The sequence below is a fragment of the Pan troglodytes genome, chromosome 12 (assembly GCF_028858775.2).
Source record: "Pan troglodytes isolate AG18354 chromosome 12, NHGRI_mPanTro3-v2.0_pri, whole genome shotgun sequence".
In the NCBI taxonomy this organism is placed as follows: Eukaryota; Metazoa; Chordata; class Mammalia; order Primates; family Hominidae; genus Pan; species Pan troglodytes.
This window is the reverse complement of record NC_072410.2, coordinates 64,391,665-64,414,115: the sequence shown is the minus strand read 5'-3', so window position 1 is coordinate 64,414,115 and position 22,451 is coordinate 64,391,665. Positions and strand designations below refer to the sequence as shown.

At 36.6% G+C, this 22,451-nt stretch overlaps 1 long non-coding RNA gene across 1 annotated transcript; it reads left to right on the top strand.

Moving 5' to 3' along the window:
- The first annotated feature begins 275 nt into the window (after nucleotides 1-275).
- LOC107971642 (uncharacterized) lies at nucleotides 276-21,230 on the top strand. The gene is made up of 4 exons (XR_001714552.2): nucleotides 276-644; nucleotides 18,112-18,467; nucleotides 18,940-18,983; nucleotides 20,820-21,230. It is a non-coding gene; the product is annotated as an uncharacterized LOC107971642 (long non-coding RNA).
- The last annotated feature ends 1,221 nt before the right edge of the window (nucleotides 21,231-22,451 follow it).

Sequence of the window (22,451 nt, the reverse complement as noted above, 5' to 3'; positions counted from 1 at the left end):
GGTAAAGAAATAGCCAATCATCTATTGCCTGAGAGCACAGCAGGAGGGACAATGATCAGCATATAAACCCAGGCATCTGAGCCAGCAACAGCTACGCTCTTTGGGTCCCCTCCCTTTGTATGGGAGCTCTGTCTTCACTCTATTAAATCTTGCAGCTGCACTCTCTTTTGGTCCACATTTGTCATGGTTCGAGCTGAGCTTTCTCTCGCCGCCGTCCACCACTGCTGTTTGCCGCTGTCGCAGACCTGCTGCTGACTTCCATCCGTCCAGATCCAGCAAGGTGTCTGCTGTGCTCCTGATCCAGCGAGGCGCCCATTACAGCTCCCAGTCGGGCTAAAGGCTTGCCACTGTTCCTGCACGGCTAAGTGTCCGGGTTCATCCTAATCAAGCTGAACACTAGTCACTGGGTTCCACGGTTCTCTTCCATGACCCATGGCTTCTAATAGAGCTATAACACTCACTGCATGGCCCAAGATTCCATTCCTTGGAATCCGTGAGGCCAAGAACCCCAGGTCAGAGAACACGAGGCTTGCCACCATCTTGGAAGCAGCCTGCCGCCATTTTGGAAGTGGCCCACCACCATCTTGGGAGCTCTGGGAGCAAGGACCACCTGGTAACAATAGGCCAAATACTGTGCTGATAAGGTATGAAAGCCAATCCTCTCATTTCTACCTTAGACATTATATGCTGTCTATTCATGGGTGGAGGTTGGAGAAGTATAAAGGCAAAAAAAAAAAAAGAAGCAGAAATATATCTAGAGTGCTTAGAGGTGACTTCATCAAACAGTACTCTCAACTTTCAACATGCACATTAACTGGGGATTCAACTTTTAATGTGCACATGATTCTGATTCAATACATCTGATGAGATGCCTGGGATCCTATGTTTTCAAAAAGCTCCCAGGGGATGTGACTGTTTCTGCCCCAAGAACACACTTTTAGCAGCCAGGGTTTAAATGATATTTTAGCACTAACACGGAGGAAAATAAAGTAACCCCCCCACCCCGAAGCAGCTAGGGCAGAAACTGATCAAGAGAGACACAGGATGCTATGCAAAGCCCAGATCTGACCTCCAGGTTTGGACACAAGTCATCTAATAAAGGGTGTGGATGGCAGTGACCAATTAATGTGTACTGGACCTGGTTACTTGAAGGATCCCACCATGGTGGACTTCATGTTTCTTAGGTGCCTTTAATTTTTTGGATCCCCAAACACAGTAATTCCAGGACAGCTTGAAGCATATACATTTGTAAACATAGATATAAAGCAAAATTTCCATGGATCAGCAGGCTCTTTAGCTGTGATTTTGCTTTGGAATATAAAGACTTTTCCTAGTGTTTAATGCAATAAAGAAATATTTATAGTAAGAAAATTGAATCTACTTAATTTTTGAAAGTTTAATTTTATAAGGTATACATTATAATAAGTATTTTTGTGTGTGACAGAGCCTAGAAGCATTGTATTTGGATCAGCACTTAAATTTTAAAATAAAATACAAACTCTATACTAATATAGATTTTGCCTTCTGTAAAGTATGTTCAAAGTAAAAGTTGAAAAAAAAAATGTAGAGAAAGAGAAATAAGAACTAGAGTGTATATAATATAAAGTGAAGCAGACAAGGCAAACTAAAAGAAGGATTTTTACAGGGGAAAAACAATTTCATTTTATTGTAAAGCCCTAAATGAATAAAAGAAGACTTTGAATGTGAAGATGATTAAAAAGACAAAATCATTAGCTAAAGATATTTACAAGTTTAGACTCTTTCATTTTGATGGTAATTTTAATTAGCTGGACACAGGGGGAGAAGAAAATGAGAGCCTACATCATCTACTTACTCTTTAAATTGCATTCCACCTTAATTTTCTGCCTTTCAGTTCTTAATTTTCTCTATTTTTGTTCTAAGTAATCCGGTTATCAGGCTAAAGTGATTTTTTTCTCAGCCAGGTTTAGCATTCAGTATTTGTGTCTATGAACAAGAAAAAGTTCGCCCCATTGCTTTAGTTTTTATTCTTTCAGTAGCAAAAACTCTCTACAGGTAACTTTTTTCAGTCTGTTGTTTATTCAGCAGGGGGCTTCATATACCATGACAGTTAGATGACTAATAACAAAGGCTCCTATTTTCAAAATAATTATGCTGTATTTACAGAGTTTTCCACAAAATTTACTCATAAAATTTAGAAGGCAGTAAAGCCTTAAAAAGCTGTAGTTTTACTATTCATTAAAGCCGTTTTTCTGTGTACAAGCAAGTTGCTTGTTTCTTTATATGATAAAATGGAAGCCAAAAATTCAGTATTGGTTAATCAAGTTCGGGATTTGTGTATATGTGAATAAAAATTTTCAAACTTACATTGAACACCTCTGTTTAGAATAACCTACTTTCCAAAGAGTTTATCTTCAAGATATTATCTGGCTTTTTAGTAGGGCTATTTATTTTGCATTAGTTAAAGAAAACAAGGCTGGGTGCGGTAGTGGGTGCCTGTAATCCCAGCTACTAGAGAGGCTGAAGCAGGAGAATCGCTTGAACCCAGGAGGTGGAGATTGCAGTGAGCCGAGATCGTGTCACTGCACTCCAGCCTGGGTGACAGAGCAGGACTCATTCTGAAAGGAAAGGGAAGCAAAGGAGAGGGGAGGGGAGGGGAGGGAATAAAATTAGCATAGCTAACGATGTATTGTGTGTTGTTCAGTTTGTCCCCTCTTCCAAAACATATTCACTCAAATAATGTAAAGGAACAACGCTGAAGCGTCTTGAGGTCTAAGGATGAAAGGCACTATTTAAGTGGTGGTGACAATTATTATTATTATTCTGCCATAGATAAAAAGTTAAAATTGGCTTTTAAAACTATTGTGGACAATTTCATTTTGCTTCCCCATAAATCAGAAACAATCGAAGTACGTAGTTCTCAGCACATGAGCTATACACTCAAACTAGAACTAGTAGGGAGTATAAAAGGAATTATCCTAGTAATTAAATACCCACAAATAAAGCATTAGTTGCCGATCGTAGCCAACCAGGATGGTTGTTAAGGGACAGCTAGAAAACTCAGCTCTACCTCATTAGTTGTCTTCTGTCTAAAATTCCAAAATATATTTGTATTGTTTAAAAAGCCTTTCTCACCTTAAAGTACAAATGTTCCTGGAGAGACATGATGCTTTGAAGCTTATAATTGTTGCATGATTTTATTTTATTTTATTTTATTTTACTTTATTTACTTATTTATTTCGAGACGGACTCTTACTCTGTTGCCCAGGCTGGAGTGCAGTGGTGCAATCTCAGCTCACTGCAACCTCCACCTCATGGGTTCAAGCGATTCTCCTGCCTCAGCCTCCCGAGTAGCTGGGGTTACAAGTGCGTGCCACCATGCCTAATTTTTGTATTACTAGTAGTGGCAGGGTTTTGTCATGTTCGCCAGGCTGGTCTTGAACTTCTGACCTCAAATGATCCGCCCAACTCGGCCTCCCAAACTGCTGGAATTACAGGCATGAGCCACCATACCTGGCTAGTTGCATGATTTTAATGAGTATGAGCTCCACATATTTTCTAGACAAAGAGTTTGAGAACAAGGTAGAATAACAGAGAGGAACTAAGAAGTTGAGAGAGAATTAGAGGGGGTTGCAAGGGTGAAAAATCTGCAGAAAATGAAATACAGGAGCAAAAGAGACAAAGTTCCTAATCTTGTCCAAGAATGTGATAAGAATTAACATTAAAATTATTAGAAAGTGTCAACAAGAAATGCCATAAAATCCCTTTCTTTGGAAGTCTTTTAAAATCGAATAGTTGGGTCTTTCCAGCATGGTTTAGATGTACCGCTGAATATAAGGTGATGACATTAATTGTCCTGTCTAGGATTAATATCTCTCTGAAATGCATCATACCTGAAAGGTCTTTTCTTTAATGCAATATTGGGATGTTGTACCAATTTGTTTATAATTTGGATATGCTGAAGCAGCACTGAGATTTTATTCCAATATTTCTTATCTTGCTACTCTTGTCCATTTTGCCTAACAGTTATTGCTCAATGTTCAGACTCTTACTTCAAGATCAACTGAAGTGCTTTCTAAGTATATGGATTCTTGAGGCCCCATCCTTTTTGGGGGGGTCAAATAACCCAATTTGTGAATCCTCAGAGGCCTGCTAAGATGAGGGAGGGACATGTTTTCGGAGTTAGAGAGTCAAACAGAGAGTGGCAAGGCAGAGTATTCTCCAACAAGATGATATTACTGTCACCTGGTGGGGGTCCCCACCAGGTACATTTCTCAACCTGGGTTGGGTGTGTACCCTCCAACTCTGTAGCACCCCCCACCACTCTAGTTACAACACTTAGGAACACTGCATTGTATTTTATTGTTTAGTTGGGTAGCCCTTCTTAGCTCTCATATTAATAGAGGGCCATGTGTTTCTTGTTTACTTTTAAGTCTCCAGAATCTAGTACTGTTTCTGAAACATGGCAAGTGCTCAAATAATATGTGTTGAATAAAAGAATAAATCAATGAATAAATAAAGAAGTGCTGGTCGAGTAAATTAAAAAGACACACAAAAAAGGAAAAAGAATGTATGTATCTTGCCAGCAAAATGAAACAGAAAAACAATATCAGTAACTAACAATTATTAAATTCTTATTATGTGTCAGGAGTTCTAAGTACTTTAAATGTCATATTTAATTAATACAACTGTATAAGTGGAATCCTATTATTATTAGATTTTTCAGAATAAAGGAAGGTCCAGTTACTTGCCCACAGCCACACATGTAGTAAGACAGGACTAGAGCTGAAACCAAGGCAGCTGGACTCTTGAACCCATGCTCTAAGCTATTACTCCATGTAATGTAGACAGTGATAAAGGTACTGTGCTAGGAGTGGTGGAGGATGCTAAGAATCAGCTCCTGCTTTCAAGGGGGCTTACAATAATTAACAATACATGTTTATCTGAATAATTGGCTCTTGCTTTTTCTTTGCAATTTAAGAGAAGACAGAAAGAAAACAGGGAGGCAAGGATGAAGGAAGGAAGAAAAGAAGGAAATAAGGAAGGAAGGGAAAAGGAAGGAAGGAAGGGAAGGAAGGAAGGAAGAAAAGAAGGAATGATGGAAGGAAGGTACGGAGGGTAGGAGAGGGAAACAGCCCTAGTTCTTCAACAGGTTTTTGATCCAATTTACACCTGTTTGATTCTGTTCCAGACAAGGAACAGTGAACAAAAAACTCTCAAGCTAGCACTTAAACCCACAAAAACTTTTCACCATCCTTTGGGTATTAAAAAAATCCATCTTCTAACACAAAGAAATGATAAATGTTTGAGATGATGGATATGCCAGCTACCCAGATCTGATCACTGTACATTATATGTATCGAAACATCACTATGCACCCTAAGAATATATAGAATTATTATTTGTCAGTTTAAGACAGTATTTTTAATGGAGAATTTGTCTCTATTAGAAAAAGGAATCTGTCCTTTGTTAATAACTTGAAAGAAAAAAAATTTGCTGCCAAAAAACCCAACACCTACTTTATATGTGTATAATATATTTAAATTTATATGTATGTATAATATATATTTCATTTTTTCCTAGACTAATCTTACACTACAAATTTCAACATTACCACCATAGCATTTACATATATTCTAAAACTATCCAGTGATGTGGCATAAAATAGCTAAGTCATTTTTACTGAGGATCATAAAATCTTAGAAGAATTTAGTTTGAAATCTCTAAACAAAAATTGCAAAAGTTAATATAAGGTAGAAAAAGAGAAATAAATTTTGACTTGTTAGAGAAAAGGGTTCAGGTGCAGGATGAAGCATATCAAAGGCATATGAAATGTCGTTACTTTGAAAAAAATAAAAGGATGACAAGTTTAGAAAATTAACTATCAAATTACATTTTTTTTAAGAGGGGCAGTTAAAATGTTGATGAACAAATGTAAGATGATGACTCAGGGGCACTAAAAATACAAAATGTGTGGGTTCTACTAGATAATACAATAAGTACTGGGAGTTTCACTTTATAACCCGTTGTGATTAAACAGCATACTGCTGAAAATGCAGATGTGATACTACCATAGTAAAACCAGCCTTTTAAAAGATGTTTCTAATTAAATCATGAAAAATCAAAAAGAAAATGTTGAGAGAAGCCATTTTGCAGATTTTATTAATGGTGCATTCATGGAGAGGGCTTTATTAGATTTGAACTAGCAAATGCTAATGCTAGTGTACAAAATGATAGATAAGCATTTTTCCCCTTAAAAAGTTATTTCTTCCAGGGTAAAAAGTTTTCTTGTAATATAAGCATCCTTTGATTCAGTTAAATTCTAGTAATGAGGTACTCGACTATTTGAGTTAATAATACTTTAATTAATCCATACCTGTATGTGATCTAGATGTGTTTATTGTTGCTATTTCTCACTCGGAATTTTACTGCTAAATAGAGGACTCCTTTTAATATTCAAATAGCTTTTATCAGGAGTCCAGAAGTCATTGGCTTTACTCGATATTAATACCAAAACATCAGGTGTAAATTGATCCATTGTAGAAGCTCTTGTTAAATGCTTTCTAGTCAGAGCACAGTGGCTGACACTGTAATCCCAACAATTTGGGAGGTTGAGGTAGGAGGACTGATTGAGCCCAGGAGCTTGAAACCAGCCTGGGCAACAAACACAGTGGGACCCTGACTCCATGTGCATCTTTAGTTCCAGCTACTCTGGAGGCTGAAGTGGGAGGATCACTTGAGCCTGGGAGATGGAGGCTGCAGTGAACCGTGGTTTTGCCACTGCACTCCAGCCTGAGAGATAGAGTGAGACTTTGTCTCTAAATAAATAAATAAAATGATTTCTAAGGAAACCCAGGGAAGACCTAAATTAAGATTAACCCATGAAATGTATGACTAATTCCAGAAGATGAAAGGTAGATTTCTTGTTTTGAACACTATTATCTCCTCATTCACCTGGCTAATTACTCACTATCCTTCAAAACTTAGCTCAAAATTCACCATAGTTGGGAACCTTTTCCTAATTCCTTCCTCTTTTGGCTTCTAGATGCTCCCCTATCAACTTGTGGCTATCTTGCTCTTTGCAGAATGATAGTCTCTTACCTGCAATTATAAAATCTAAAAAACTCTAAAAACCAGAAGCCTTTTTGTTTGGTGCAAATTTATTTGGGGGTAAAACTTGACCCATAAATTTATTTGCAGAAATAGTAAAATGTTTGTTTGATTATGACAGTGCTTCCCCAGACCATACAAAGAGGTTAGCATAATATATGGCATATGCACACTATAGTTCACCCTTGGTATCCTTGGGGGATTGGTTCCAGGAACCCCTACATAAAAATCCTCAGAGGCTCAAGTTCCTTATATACAATGGCATAGCATTTGCAGATGACCAATACACACCATCCCATATACTTTAAATCATCTCTAAATTATTTAAAATACCTAATACAATGTGAATGTTCTATAAATAGTTGTTACACTTTTTGGAAATTTGTGTTATTTTTTATTGTTGTATCATTATTATTATTTTGCCAAATATTTCTAATCACGGTTGAATCCGCAGATGTGGAACCCACAGATACAGAGGACCAATTGTAGTATTTTTTTAAAATGCTCTCAGATTTTAGAGGTTCCATTGAGGCTTGGGACCTCAATGCCATCTCACAATACTTAAATTGCACCCTACCAGCTCCATTTCCCATTTGGATTCCATGACTCTTCAACATCTTACCATTTTCTTTAATTTTCTTACCCAAATGAACTTGCCTTCTATTTTGCAGCAAATATAAAGCTATGAGGTTTGAGATCCCAACCAATTCATTGGCCATCCCCTGCCCTCATGACCACTAGTTGATCTATACCTGCCATTCATTCTTAGTTGCTTTTCTCAAGTCTCAGGGGTGTAGGGGGGGAAAGTAACATATTTTTCTCACCCATCACAAGAGTCATGGTTCAGGCATCTATAATAAAAGACAGACTGAGAAGCAAAAAGCTTCCAAATGTATTTAATATAAATTTTATGCAACTCACAAGCTTTTGGAAATAAAGACCTAAAGAAACAGAAAAAACAATGCGATATAGTTTGGCTGTGTCCCCACCCAAATCTCATCTTGAATTGTAGTTCACATAATCCCCATGTGTAGTGGGAGGGACCCAATGGGACATAATTGAATGATGGGAGTAGTTACCCCCATGCTGCTGTTCTCATTATAGTGAGTGAGTTCTCACGAGATCTGACGGTTTTATAAGGGGCTTTTCCCCCTTTTCCTCAACACTTCTCCTTCGTGCCACCATGTGAAGAAAGACGTGTTTGTATCCCCTTCTGCCATAATTGTATGTTTTCTTAGGCCACCCCAGCCATGCTGAACTGTGAGTCAATTAAACCTCTGTCTTTTATAAATTATCCAGTCTTGGGTATGTCTTTATTAAGAGCATGAAAATGGCCTAATACACTATCTATTTTATGTTTAGATTTGATTAAGAGTGGACAACAGTATAGAATTATGATTGGACAAAAGGAAGTATGATCTAATGGTAATAAACCAGGGGGAACTTAGCAAGGCCTGTTTGTACAAATTCTTCTTTGTATCTCTGTGTCTTCATTCTTTCCTCTGGGTATAGGGAGGATCCCTCTGGAATGAGTGTCTTATGACCTACTTTAAAGGATGGTCAGAGAATTATTTTATAGTCTGCTTCAGGGGAGAGCCACAGGAGAAGGTCAGAAAGACCTTCCTGCTTCTACTCTTTTCTCAAGTGCCAGGGTGCCAAATGTGGGGATAGTGTGTCCTGAACCCTGTCAAAGGTTAAAGTCTACTTCCCCAGTTTAAAACCTACATTTCTTATTCTTTAGATCTTAATACTTACTGTTTACTCCAAAATTGTACTCTTTTGTTATTTCCATGCTTTATTTTCTCTTATATGTTTTTATTGTCCTATAAATATGTTCAACTGTCTCCAAGTCTTAAATTACACCCCCCCCCACCAATTCCACATCCTATGCTCTCTCCTACTTACTTCTCCCACTCTCCTGTATTGCTTTATCAAAAGCTGCTTTTAAAGAGGACATAATTCTTGCTTCCTCTATGACTTTCTAATACTCAAACTTCCTGCAATTCGGTTCTGCAGGGACTAGTGTTGGAAAAAATTACCAATGATGTCCAGATAATCAAGTCCAATGGTCATGTTTGTTCCATATCTAAATGAATCCCCCTATGCCATTTAACACTATTGACATTTTCTTGAAACTCTCTACCCTTTGGTTGACATTTTACTGTTATTTCATTCTCTCCCACCTCTGTTGTTTCCTTTTTCATTTCTTTGGGATTATTTCTTCTTGCCTGTCTCTTTCATACTGATGCCCCACAAAGTTCCAGTTTTTACTCACAGTTATTTATTTTCTTCTTTTATAAATTCTTTGTGTAAATGTGTGGCAATCTCATCATTTTCATGACTTTAATTCTTACTTATAATGCTAATGGCCTCAATAAATGTATCTTCAATCCTAATCTATTCCCTCTCCTTTATATTTATAAAAGCAACTGCCTATCAAACATACTTCTTTAGATGTCTTATAATCACAACATATGTAACATGTCCTAAACTGAACTCAACTCCCACCCCCACCCCCATATTTCTTATTTATTCCTGCCACATCTATAGCAATGATGCTATATCCAAAACACAATCTAATTTTGTTATGCCTCTGCTTAAGCCTTCCTGGCTCTTCATTCATTACCTAAAATCAGAACTTCTTAACTGGTATATCATGAGACCCTCCTTGATCTGCACTTCCTTACCAATTTCCCTGGTCTCATCTCCAGCCACTCCGAGCCTCATGGTTTAAACATTAGGAACTCTAAGCTGCTTATAGTTTTCCATGTTCTCTGTGCTGTTTTATGATCTGCACACTTGTTCGTGCTTTTTCTACAGCCTGAAATGCTATTCCAACTTTTCTTACTCTGTATAGTTCTTATTAACCTTTCAAAATCCCAGACATTATTTCATCTAGGAAACAACTTTTATTGACCAGTGATTCTGAGAATAGGAAAAGCCAAAGCGGTTTACTTCCAAAGGCAAGATATGCAAGCCTAGTGTTGGGTGATTTTTATTTTATATTTTTATTTATTTTGTTTGAGACAGAGTCTCTTTCTGTTGCCCAGGCTGCAGTGCAGTGGCACGATCTCAGCTCACTGCAACCTCCGTCTCCCAGGTTCAAGTGATTCTCTTGCCTCAGCCTCCCAAGAAGCTGGGATTACAGATGCCTGGCACCACGCCTGGCTAATTTTTATGTTTTTAGTAGAGATGGGGTTTCACCACATTGGCCAGGCTGGTCTCAAACTCCTGACTTCAAGTGATCCACCTGCCTAGGCCTCCCAAAGTGCTGGGATTACAGGCGTGAGCCATCGCACCCAGGCCAATATTTTAAATATCCTCAGTGCTCCTTTGTGGGTATTTCAGAAGCACGCAATGATTATTGAGGGTTCATTCAAGAACAGCTGTTGCAAAAGCAGTATTTTATTCTTCAATACTATTATGATAATATATTTACATACCTAGCTCTTTCTAGGTTTTGTTTCCATTTCCTTACATCTTTCACTTGGGAACAAAAATGTCTAGGTGTGAAGTAGATTAACTGTGCACCAGTTACCAAGTAGTCTGAGTCCAGTGAGACAGAACACCTCCACACATAAGTTACATGAAGTGGGTTTATTAGTTATAAATAGGTAGCAAGGGACAACAGAAGCCTTGGGTTCATTACCAGTCATTCCCTCAAGGCTCAGGAAAGCTGCCTGTGGAGCGTGGAGTCTCAGCTGCAGATGTCCCACGTGTGCCACAGATGAGGGACTCCAGAAAGCATCTAGCCTTGGGTTTTGTACCTCAGGAACATGTGACACACTGGGCTAAAGCACTGAAGGACATCCTGTCTTCAGGATTGGACTGCAATAGAGCTTGGGCTATTCTGGTGAATCCTTTCCTATCCTAGGATGTTGCATTTCCAGATCATTCTACAGTTATTCTTGAGAACTACAAGAAAGAAAGGGGGAAGAACTTGGTTGGTATAAGGCTACTTGGAGAACTGTTCTACACTAGGCCAAAAGTTTGTTTTTATGTCTTTCTCTTTTTATATACATATAGCTAAATTATTTCCAGAGTTGTACAAATCTATAATACCACAAGCAGAGTTTGACTGCATTTTCCCCAACACTGAGTATTTTTATTAACATTTTCTTTTGCTCTTGTTAATGCTTAATAGTGAAACAGAGCAGAGTATTTTTGTGTTAATTTGGATAATTTGCATACTCATGATGCTGTTCATTTTCCCATATATTTTTTATTAGTGATAGTTCTTTGTTTTGCCATCAGATTTTAATTTTCATGAGTTCTTCTTGTTCTCTGAATTACCCTCCTTTTTAAATAGCATTCTGTTTATACCTTATGGTTACAGTATTTTCTGAAATATTTGTAAGGTATTATTGAGATTTTTTTTTCTTTATTTTCTTTAGCTTGAACCCTATACTTCTTTGATGGTCATTTCTTTCTGCTTGTACTTCTTGATCATTCTCTTTCATAATACATGCTTCACTCAATTCCAAGTGATTCCTTCTTATCCATCGATGTTTCAGAATGTGACAATAAAAATAAGTGACTGTGTGCTGTGTACATGAGCAGTTTATCCACTGGCATGCTTTGCTTTAGGGTGAGTAGGGTGAGTAGGGTGGAGGGTGAGTAGGGTGAGTAGGGTGGAGGGTGAGTAGGGTGAAAGCCAGCCATCATGCTGGGAGGCCCTAAAGCAACAAAAGAAGACTTTGCTCTGGAACAGCCTTATCACACTCCTGAATTCTTCCCAGAGAAGTGGTTCATTTTCTTTGGAAAAGGAAACACTGATTTTGTTTTCTTTTTAACTTGGGAAATAAAAGCTTGACTTCTGAGGATTCTGCTTGCATGCGTATGTGTCTGAAGGAGAGGGTGAGATGGGGGTGGAGAGAAACAACAGTGACTGAATTCCATGTACACTCTGTCTATGAACCCCTGTCTTTAGAGTCCCATGTGTCATTCATGGGGTTTTGGAGGCCAGCTTCTCTCTGGGGCTCAGTAGGGCAGATCAGTCAGCCCGTTCTGTACTTTCTAGGTTCAGGCTCCCCCTTTGCTCTTTCATCAGTAACCACTCTTTCACTCACTCTCTATTTTGCAAAAATTGTTTGAAATTTCTCATCCACTATCTCTTTATTATGATGATATTTACCTGGATTTTCCTTCTGGAAAATTGTTGCCCACATAATGTGCTTTTTTTTTTCCCCTCAAATTAAGATGTTTGTAGTTTTAATTCATTGGCTTTTTAAAACTAAGGAATTAACACATTTAAGTTCATATGTGATACAAATATTTTTGTCATCTTTTTACTTTGGTTTATTTTGATGTAAAGAAAGTTTTAAATTTCATGTAGTCATCTCTCAGTCTTTCCTACACATATTTTTCTTCTATTGAATGTATATTTGGAAAATTCTACTTATTTCAGATATTTGCTTCTGGTAAATTATGTGTTCCTTTGGATTTTCAGTGTTTTATTTTTAATAATAAATATTTAATCTGTCTAAATGTATTTTGGTATATGGCAAATTTTCAAGCCTTTTTGTTTTCTTTTTAGTAGAAAAATTTTTTTTCAAACGGAATCTTAGGTGGAAGTTTAATTTATAAAAATTGGAAAGTTGGCCAGGCGCAGTGGCCTGTAATCCCAGCACTCTGGGAGTCTGAGGCAGGAGGATTGCTTCAGCCCAAGAGCTCGAAACCAGTCTGGGCAACATCATAAGACCTCCCTTTTTAAAAAAATTAAAAATCACAGGAGTACGGTGGCACATGCCTTTAGTACCAGCTACTCGGGAGGCTGAAGTGGGAGGTCACTTGAGCCCTGGACGTCAAGGCTGCAGTGAGCCATAATCACACTACCGCACACCACTCCAGACTGGGTGACAGAGTGAGACCCTGTCTCAAAAAAAAAAAAAAGGGAAAGTGGAATGGTCTAAGTGAATTTGTGTGAGAATGCAAATTCAATCAGCCCATCTGATTCTTTCAACCATGGTCCTATATTTGAAGTATCTTTAGTTTTTCAAAAGTAAATTTAAAAACAGTGGTTGGTATATGGTATAAAGTAAAAGTCAAAATTGATCCTATTCCTAAATTGCCAACCAATTATCTAGAAACTAATTATTGGTAAGCCCTTTTTTCCTGATTGAGTTGGAAAATGCCTTTTATATATTAATTTACTACCCATGATAGATTCTATTTTAGGGATATCTTTCCATTCCATTGACCCCTCTGTCTACTTTTATACCAGAATTCTACTGTTTTAATTAGTATAGAGTTACGTGTTTCCATTTGTAGTAAGGCTGTGTGTTATTCTACTTGCATTGCTCTAAACAAATATCCGAGGCTGGGTAATTTATTAGGAAAAGAAGTTTATTTTTGCTCATGGTTTTACAGGCTGTACAAAAAGCATGGTGCTGGCATCTATTCCTGGCAATGCCTCAGGAAGCTTACAATCATGGTGGAAGGTGAAGGGGGAGTGGGCATTACACATGGCATGAGCAGGAGCAAGAGAGGTAATGGGGAAGTCTCAGAGTCTTTTAAACAACCAGATCTCACGTGAGCACATAGAGGGAGAACTCACTCATTACTGTGAGGATGGCACCAAGTTATTCATGAGGGATCTTTCCCCATGACTCAGATACCTCTCATGAGGCCCCACCTTCAATACTGGGGATTACATTTCAACACATTTGGAGGAGACAAACACACACTATATCAAGCCGATTCCCTTTCTTTCTTCCTCTTTCTTTTTTCTTTCTTTCTTTCTTTGTTTTCCTTCTTTCTTTCCTTCTTTCTTTCTCTCCTTCCTTCCTTCCTTCCTTCCTTCCTTCCTTCCTTCCCTCTTTCTTTCAAATCATCATAACTTATATTTTCAAAGAATGGTCCTAGTTTCCTGGTTTGTTCTACCTTATCTAGTCAGGTGCACAGGGAAAGTCAGGTCACCTACACAAAATGTGGTCAACCTATACAATCTTAGGGGTATTGATATTTTAATTCTGTAGTTAATTTTAGAACCATTTTTACTGATTTCCCTATATTACAGCATTTGACTCATTTGTCTTTCAAAGACTAGTAAACCTTAATTTGCTTTAGCAGCTCTGAATGGATTTTTATTGTTTCTTACCACTGGCTTTCAACTCATGTAATTTGAAAACTAAATGCTAACTGTAAAACTCAATCAATCTGGTAGTATTCTCTTAATATCAATTTTTATATAATTAGCCTCCAAACTCTGTTCAATTACTAACAATTAATCTTATGCACTTTCAGGGACAACACTAATTTCACACTTAGCAGCATTTAAAAGAAAGGTAGTGCGAATACCATAGGGAAAAAGTCCCTCCCCAAGGAGTTATGCTTTATTATCACTGACTAGAGAATAAAAGTGCTTTCCCATTGCAGTCTACTGTAGGGGCCCACATTTTCTTTAACTGTAGACCAGGAGAATTATGTAACAAACACACAAGCAAAATCACACATACTTTAATTACAGTTTTCAGTGAGACCGCTAGCCTTTTAAAAATGATCCTGAATGTTCTATGTTCTTTTGACAATTTTCTCGAGTTAGTATTTTCATCAATGCTGTATGGTTAATTGCCCCATTAAGGCTGACTGTGAGAAACCAAACAATGGAACCATGATGGGACAAAGAATGAGAACAACAACAGCTGAAGGTAGAAAACTGTAGAAAACTTCTTATCATACAAGAAATGCTGTTAGAAATCAAGAAATTCCCCAAACAGAACGTAGTCAGTGCTTAATACATTTTATAATACGGAATAGCTTTTTAAATACATATTACCGACTTTTTTCTTTTAATAGTGCCAATTTCCAATTGACAAATTACACTATATCTTAATACTGACATCTATATGTAACTCCCTTAATATTTGCTATCTAAAGATCATATCATGTGTGAATCATATGAAAGTAATTTTTTAAAATATCACTTTAGTTTCTTCTAATAATTCAAGGTCAACTACAATGAATAAACCAAGGTTTAAACTATTTCCTAGTGTCAAAAATATAATGAATACATGTTGGATTATGTGACTGGTATTTAGCAAAAGGTGCACACATGTCTGTTTACTTTGGTATTTCATGATTTTGACCTTTTAGGTGCTTCTTGTTAGTAATTGGTTGAAGAGGAGTTGTAGCCAATTTTAATGTTTGTAATTCATACTTAGATATGCAAATTGATGAGCACATTATAAATTTTTAAAATTATCGGAACAATTTATAGTGCAAAGTGGCATTGCTCCAGGGGCTGAGCAGTGGCCTGGGAACTCAGAGCTGTGCATTTTAATTTTGATTAACTCTCAGTGTGACCACAGGCAAGTGCCTTAATCTCCCTGTATCTTGGATTATTCATCTATAATATGAATGTAACAATTTTCTTGCTGTAGCTAAAGTGAGGAATAACTATGAAGCATACAGTGGCTTAAAACTAAAGAGCACTTTATATATCACACAAAAGACCAATATGAGGCTAAAGATTTTATGGGTTTAATAAACATAAGAGTTATGTCATTCACACAAAGATAAGATAAATGGCCCAACATGAAAACTATGGAAATCACCATATCTCAATCTAGAAATTTTATTAAAATGTACTTAGCATAAGAAATAAACATTTGTAATGGTGTCAGACTTATGTGGACGTTCATTATTAAATAAACTTTATTCCTTATGCTGTTTTCTTCAATGCTATATACATCTTTCAAAAGTATAATAATGAGTTTTAAAATGCTTTACTAGATACAGTCTTTAAAAGAAATCTTCCTTTTTCTCTCCCTAACAATGAGTAGGTTTCCATTAGGCATTTTAACTTTACACCAGGAAAACAAAAATTATACAAAGGCATTCAGCTTAAAGTAAGACGTTAGAAAACAACACTCAAATTCACAGTAATTCATAGCAAGGGGTAAATCTGTATTTTAAAACTCACCTAGTTGTTCCACCTGTTAAATAATATACTGTATCCTGAGAGCCACAGATACATAGGTGCAACTGGTGAGTTGATGATGGAATTTGAGTCTCTTTACTTTTCCATATATTGAAACATCAATCTTTTTAGCTTAATAAATAGTTCTGCAATGCTGAATTTCAGCAGGGAGGCCATTCTCCAGTTGTGTAGGAATACAATTTGGGTTCTAGTGTCTTCCCAAGCCTCCCTTGCATTGGGAAGCCAATATTTAGAAAGCTGTAGCAAACTAACACCTGTTAGACATAAATCACATGCAGAAATCTACAACTGGACAAGCTCAGGAAGATGTAATAGATCAAATCCATGAAGAACCTCACAACGAATTAGGAAAATCTTAAACTTAATCCTATAACCTGACAGGCAGTCAGCAGACTGACTTATGGAGAGCTGTAATGTGGGAATTAGAATGAATGCCAGATGGCTTCTAGAAGTCAAATTTGAGAGAGAGAAAAAAAAGAATAAACTGCATTTGACGATAAGCACAGGGAGGGAGGCTGACAAGGAAAATGCGGTCACAAAATAACACACAAGGATGAACTAATATTTTACACTGTATTCTCTTTCTTTTGTCTCTCCCAGCCAGCTTGACAGAAAGTAGTAATGTTTGACTAGTCACAAGCCTCATACGAGATGCCAGTTTGAACAGGTGCAAAAACAAAGAACAGAACACTTCCATTTGGAACATCAGCTCTTTATGTAGTCCCTGATATGTTTTGTGGGAATTCACCTACCAAGTTTCTTATTGCTATTTCCCTGATTGGCAGAAGTTCTATTTGATGAATACATAGCATATTCTGTTAGTCAATGGAAACAATGAAATAGGGGGAATGACCAATTCATCTGGGACTTAGTCTAATTCCAACAGTCCACCATCATGAGATGATATCAGTGCTGGAATTTTAAGATCACCTGGGTAGAAGAAAATGTGCCTGTTACCTGTTACAAGTACCACACAATTGTAAAGCGTTACAACATTCTTTTACTTGTGAAAGATAGTGGAAATTGGCACTGCCAATTATCAGTGTTAAATGTATGACCAATCAGTATGAAGGCCACAAACAAACCAGCAGCTTGTTCCATAGAGTCAGTTGGTAAATTGGATGCAGGAAGACAGAGGAACACACTATCCCTCCTCTGTAGGTGGTCTCTGTTTCATTAGGTTTCCAATTGATGTTGCTGCACAGTAATCCAAAAATGTGTGATGGGAACATCACTCTCATTTTTCATTAACACCCCCTCGCAAATGTATTGGAGGCAGGTACAAAACAATGATTTTGCCAGCCTTACTTTTATCCTTTTGGAGACTATTTCTTGTCCAACATCGCTGCTGGATGCTTTGTTTCTCCTTGTTTAGAATCACCGTAGTGACTCAACACTGTTTGATATGATCAGCTTCCTTTAGATGCTGTGGAAAGATTGAGAGAGCTGCTAATCTTTAAAAGACAAGTGATTTAGGAAAATCAGCTTATATATAATAATGGATATTGACATGACTACAAGATAGGTGAGAAAACTAAAAATAGAGATGATGCCTATTGTTTCAGGAAATCTACCAACAATGTATAAAGCATGGAATTTTTGAGAGATCTTAGAGATCATCCTGACTGAATTCCTCATTTTCATTTTATAAATGGGGGAATTGTGGCTCATACTGGCTCTAGCTTTCACAAAGCAAAGCAATTACTGGCAAAAGCTAAGTCTGGAAAGCACAATCTATGACTTGTGCTCTATTCAGTATACCATGTTCAGTCTATAATATGCGGATGCAGATAACTACAAGAACTACACATCTACAATACAATGTGTGAAGATAACTACAATTCACATCTTCTGCTTCCTTAAGCCTGTATCATAGCTTTTATTAATACAGTTTCATCAAGTTATTATCTAAAATATTCTTCAATTTGTAGTTTTTGGAGAAATCATTCAGCATTATGCTATAAGTAGCAGTGTTAATTTCCTGGTAGAAAGTGTTACACTTTTTAGGTCGATTTCCTGAGACATTAGGCTCATCTGTTTTTCTTTGTATTACCTAACTTCAGTTCCTGTGTTATTATTAGCTTGAAAGCCTGCCCTGAATCCTCATCTATTGATGGAGATGGTGTCATCTTCCCTTGATTGTATCCAGAAGCTTCATCCCCAAGATAAAGGATGGACATCTCTCAGATGACCAGCTTCTTTTGCTCGACTCTAGAGAAGGTTGCTTTCTGCATTCTGGCAACTGCCCTCTGTCTACATGATTAGACTCGTTGGTTGCAGTGCTTTCTGGAGTAATGAAGGGATCCAGTGCACAGGGTTTAACTTACTGGGCACAATCTCTAAGCCAACTCTGCCTGAATGGGTCCCCTGTTTTTTCTCTTCTGCTCTTGTTGAACCATATCTCTGTTCCTTGTGCTCCTGGGAATTTCTTGCTCTGGTAAGTGGAGAATCACCATGCCTCAGTCATAGGCAACATACACCCAGAATGTTGAATCATGACATTTTTTTTGCTCAGGATTATTTATCTAGCTACTTTGATAACTAATGTAATCATTCCAGAATATGAATCTCAAGAAAAAGAATGACTGATTTCAAACTATTTAAAATTATTCAGAATACTTGATATTTTATATGTACAAATACAGAATAGTTTATAGATATATAAACAGTTTGCTAAAATTTTCCTGTCGGTCTTATATTTATTTCTTTACCGCAAATGCTAGGAGTAAATTTATTCTATTCATTGTGATTCATCTTTGTTCTATTTTAAGAGCATTGAGCCCTCATCACCAAAAAGAGAGTTCTAGAGGTAATGTTAACAGATACAGAAAAAATAGGTAGCAGGTTTTGGTTGTGTTTTCTTATTGTTGCTAAAAGTCCTGTGATTAACCATATCCTGTTTCTTACAGTAAGGGTAAATAAGAACATGCTAACCAAATAATCAAAACAAATGGTAAGTATACTAAGTGCATTACGGTGCTGCCAGACATATGTTAATTTCATTTGTAACGTTCATCTGTCTTCTTAAAGTTGCTTGCAAAGTTATCAGCAAAAATATAAAAAACTACATTATTCGTCAATTGAGGAACTTAAAAATAGAAAATGTAATAGCCACTCAGTTTCTTTGGAAAAGTGTTTCCTTGATTCCTATCAATACAAATATTGTTTTTATGATATGATTAATGGAATGATTTAAAGATGGCTCTTTGTAATGCCACTTTGTTTAATGGCACGTATGTATATTTTAAAATGTACCTTAATGAAATTATATATATATATCAATTTTTTAAGGATAATGTTCAAATAATGTTACTTTGCTTATACTCTTTGTTTGAGTAAAAGGATTTATTGTGCACAGAGTGTGCAGGGTGTGGATTAAACCTTCTGCTCTTATTAGAGTATTTCTCTATCAGGGCTGTATCTTTTATGAAACCTTAACATCCCCAGGCTCAGAGTCACTTGGGAGGCAGTCAGGTCTAAAATAGGTGTTTTTGAAAATGTAATTCCATATTGACTATGATATTAAAACTAACGAAAACTCAACTGAGAAAATGAATTTGGAGTTTAAATATTCAAATAGTGGAATTTGGGGCACAGCTATGTTGCCACAAAAACACAAAACATAGGATTTGCCATAAATGATTTATGTCCTTTGTGGCAATAACAAAATAAGAAAGAAAATATATTTACATAATGAAAAGTTAGAGAATCAGTTAGCACCTGTAAAGCTGCAAGTAACAGAAAACTCAACTCAGGAATGTCCAACTGAGAAAGAGGATTGATTCTTCAAGCAAGGAAAATAAAGAGGTAGGGCAAACTTCAGGGCCACTTGATCCAGAGACTTCAGCTTGCCTCGAGTGCTTTTCTACCTCTCCAGTTAGTTCTTGTGGGTTCCAGGAAGGGCTCTACCCCATGACTGCTTCCCACTGTGGTGAGATGATGCTTCCAGCTTCAGTGGGATTCCATGCTTCTTCAATTCATGGGAGAAAAAGTTTTCAAGCTAATCTACAGGTCTCTCCTAGAACTGGGAGTAGGGTCAACTTTCCCTAAAATTATGGATTATGTAACGAAGGGGTATGTAAGGATTATGTAGGGAAGGATTATGCAGATATATAACACCTCCCCACCCACAAACACAATTTCATGTTTATTTTTCTTTTAGATTCAGAGGGTACATGTGCAAGTTTGTTCAATGGATATAGAGTGTAAATGTGAGATTTGGGCTTCTAGTGTACCCATCACCCACATAGTCAATATTGAGGGTAACTTTTAACTCTCATCCTCCCCTCACCATCCCCCATTTTGGAGTCCCCAGTGTTTGTTATTTCCATCATTATGTCCATGTGTACCCGTTGTTTATCTCCCAGTTATAAGTGAAAACGTGTGGTAACAAACTCTTATTTCTGAATGAATGGGGGAATCTGATAGGTAATCAGTATTAGTGCATTATAGAATTAGACAGAATTTTCAAGTTAGATTTCACATGTACCAATGAGATGTATTAGCCCAGTGCCCATCATTTTAGTTAGGAAAATTATCAGGGAACCTAAAACCTTAAATCTTAGTATATGAAAGGAATTCTATTACAGTAATAATAATAAGAGATGTGTAAACTGAACCTTATAAAACAAGAAATGTTGGGAAAATATAGAGTCATACATTTATTAACAATAATATTAAGGAAAGGTATATTAAATACTTTCTATTTCTTACTGGCATCACTTTAAATTTTCACATCCAATAACTCATGTCAGTGTTGTTTTTTTTTTTTTTCTTTATTTCTTTTTAGGTCATGAAAAAAATGGAAACTCTCTCAAGGACTAACAGTCAGAGCTGTCTGGTTGACAAGGGACGTTATGGTTGCAAGAAGACCCTGAAGCAAGGATTCTACATCAAAGATTCCGGGGCAATCTGAGTTTGCATTTAAGATCCTTCTGCCTATAGCAGTGGCTTATATGTTATGTTCAATTGACGTATAAGCACTGTGAAGAAATATTCTATTACAACCTCTAATGACATTAGCATTGTGTATTTCAGAATGTAATTGTAGACAGAAAGTTGGTATATTTAATTCAAATTATGATTATTCTTTAAAAACAAAACTTGAAAATTCAGTTTATCTACATAATTGGCTTAAGTATTTGTTGCATGCCTATTCCATGCCAAGCAATGAGCAAGGTGTTATAAAATAAAACATACAAAAACTATGTCCCTTTTTGCAGGCTGATTTTTACCATTTTAAGTAAGAAATATAATCTAATGCCCTGAAGAGTTATTCAGTTTGTATTGGGAATATCATTACTTTGAATAGAAGATTTTACAAAAATAGATTAAAACTGTGAGAAATTCTCAAAAAATTAAATGACCATAATATTCTCATCTCAGAATAAGAGAAGTGATTTGGCTTAAGCTGTGGAAAATAAGTCCTTTAGAATCCACATTTCCAAGGAGTTGCAGTTGGCTTTGCATGTAGTGGCTACTCCTTTATAAAGCATACTTCTGTGTTCAAAGTCTGTAGCTAGGGGAAAGCAAATTTATCCTTCAGCTAAACAAAAGTTCAATGATAAGAAAGAAAGTACAGGAAATTGTGAGTATTTTTTTTCTCTTCATGCTTAGGGAATGCATGTGCATTTCTGCAGCAAAGGAGAAAATTAAAGGAAAACATTCTCCTCAAGAATCTTTCTTTGAATTTCATATGTAGACTCAAAAAACAGTATTGTTAGTGCTATTTATTCTGAGTAATACTTTTCAGTCAGATGTAAGCTGTTTTTCAATGTTTTGTTTTGGGGAAGGGTTTACTAATTTAACTACAACTTTAAAAAGCAAATATAATAATTACAGTGAAATATGTGCTTCTGAACTAAATTCTCTGTTTGGTCAAATATCATTTGGATGGAATATTTTCCCAGTCTCCATTTTCAAAATCAGTATAATTTGTGAAAACCTCTTTTGCTTATCAATATAACTAGACAACTAAAGTTCTAATCTGTCTAACACCTTAGCATTTTAATTTGTATTCATCTCTCTGTTGGTGATATATTGATATTCTTGTTTAATTAGTGGTATGAATGATAGAATCTGAGGTCTCAAATTATTTGCCAAAGTCACTGGGTTAACTCCTTAAAGCTGATCAGATGGGCTCTCTTTCTAACATCCTATTACAGGAGGTTTTTGTAAACTAGTGGTATAAACGATTATTTTTAGTTAAGAGAAGCCCCAGGAAAGATTAAAAAAATGGAATAAAGACATTCCAGTTCTTGATCTTATCTTTTTCTCATCTCAACCTTTAGAGAGTCTTGCTGGAAGAACACAAGGAAAGGCAGGAAGGCTTCTTACAGATCTTTGAGACCTCCTTCCACTCAAATCCCAGGGGAGCTAGAACGCTATACCTCTGTGGTTCAAAAAGTCTTTGGACCAGAAA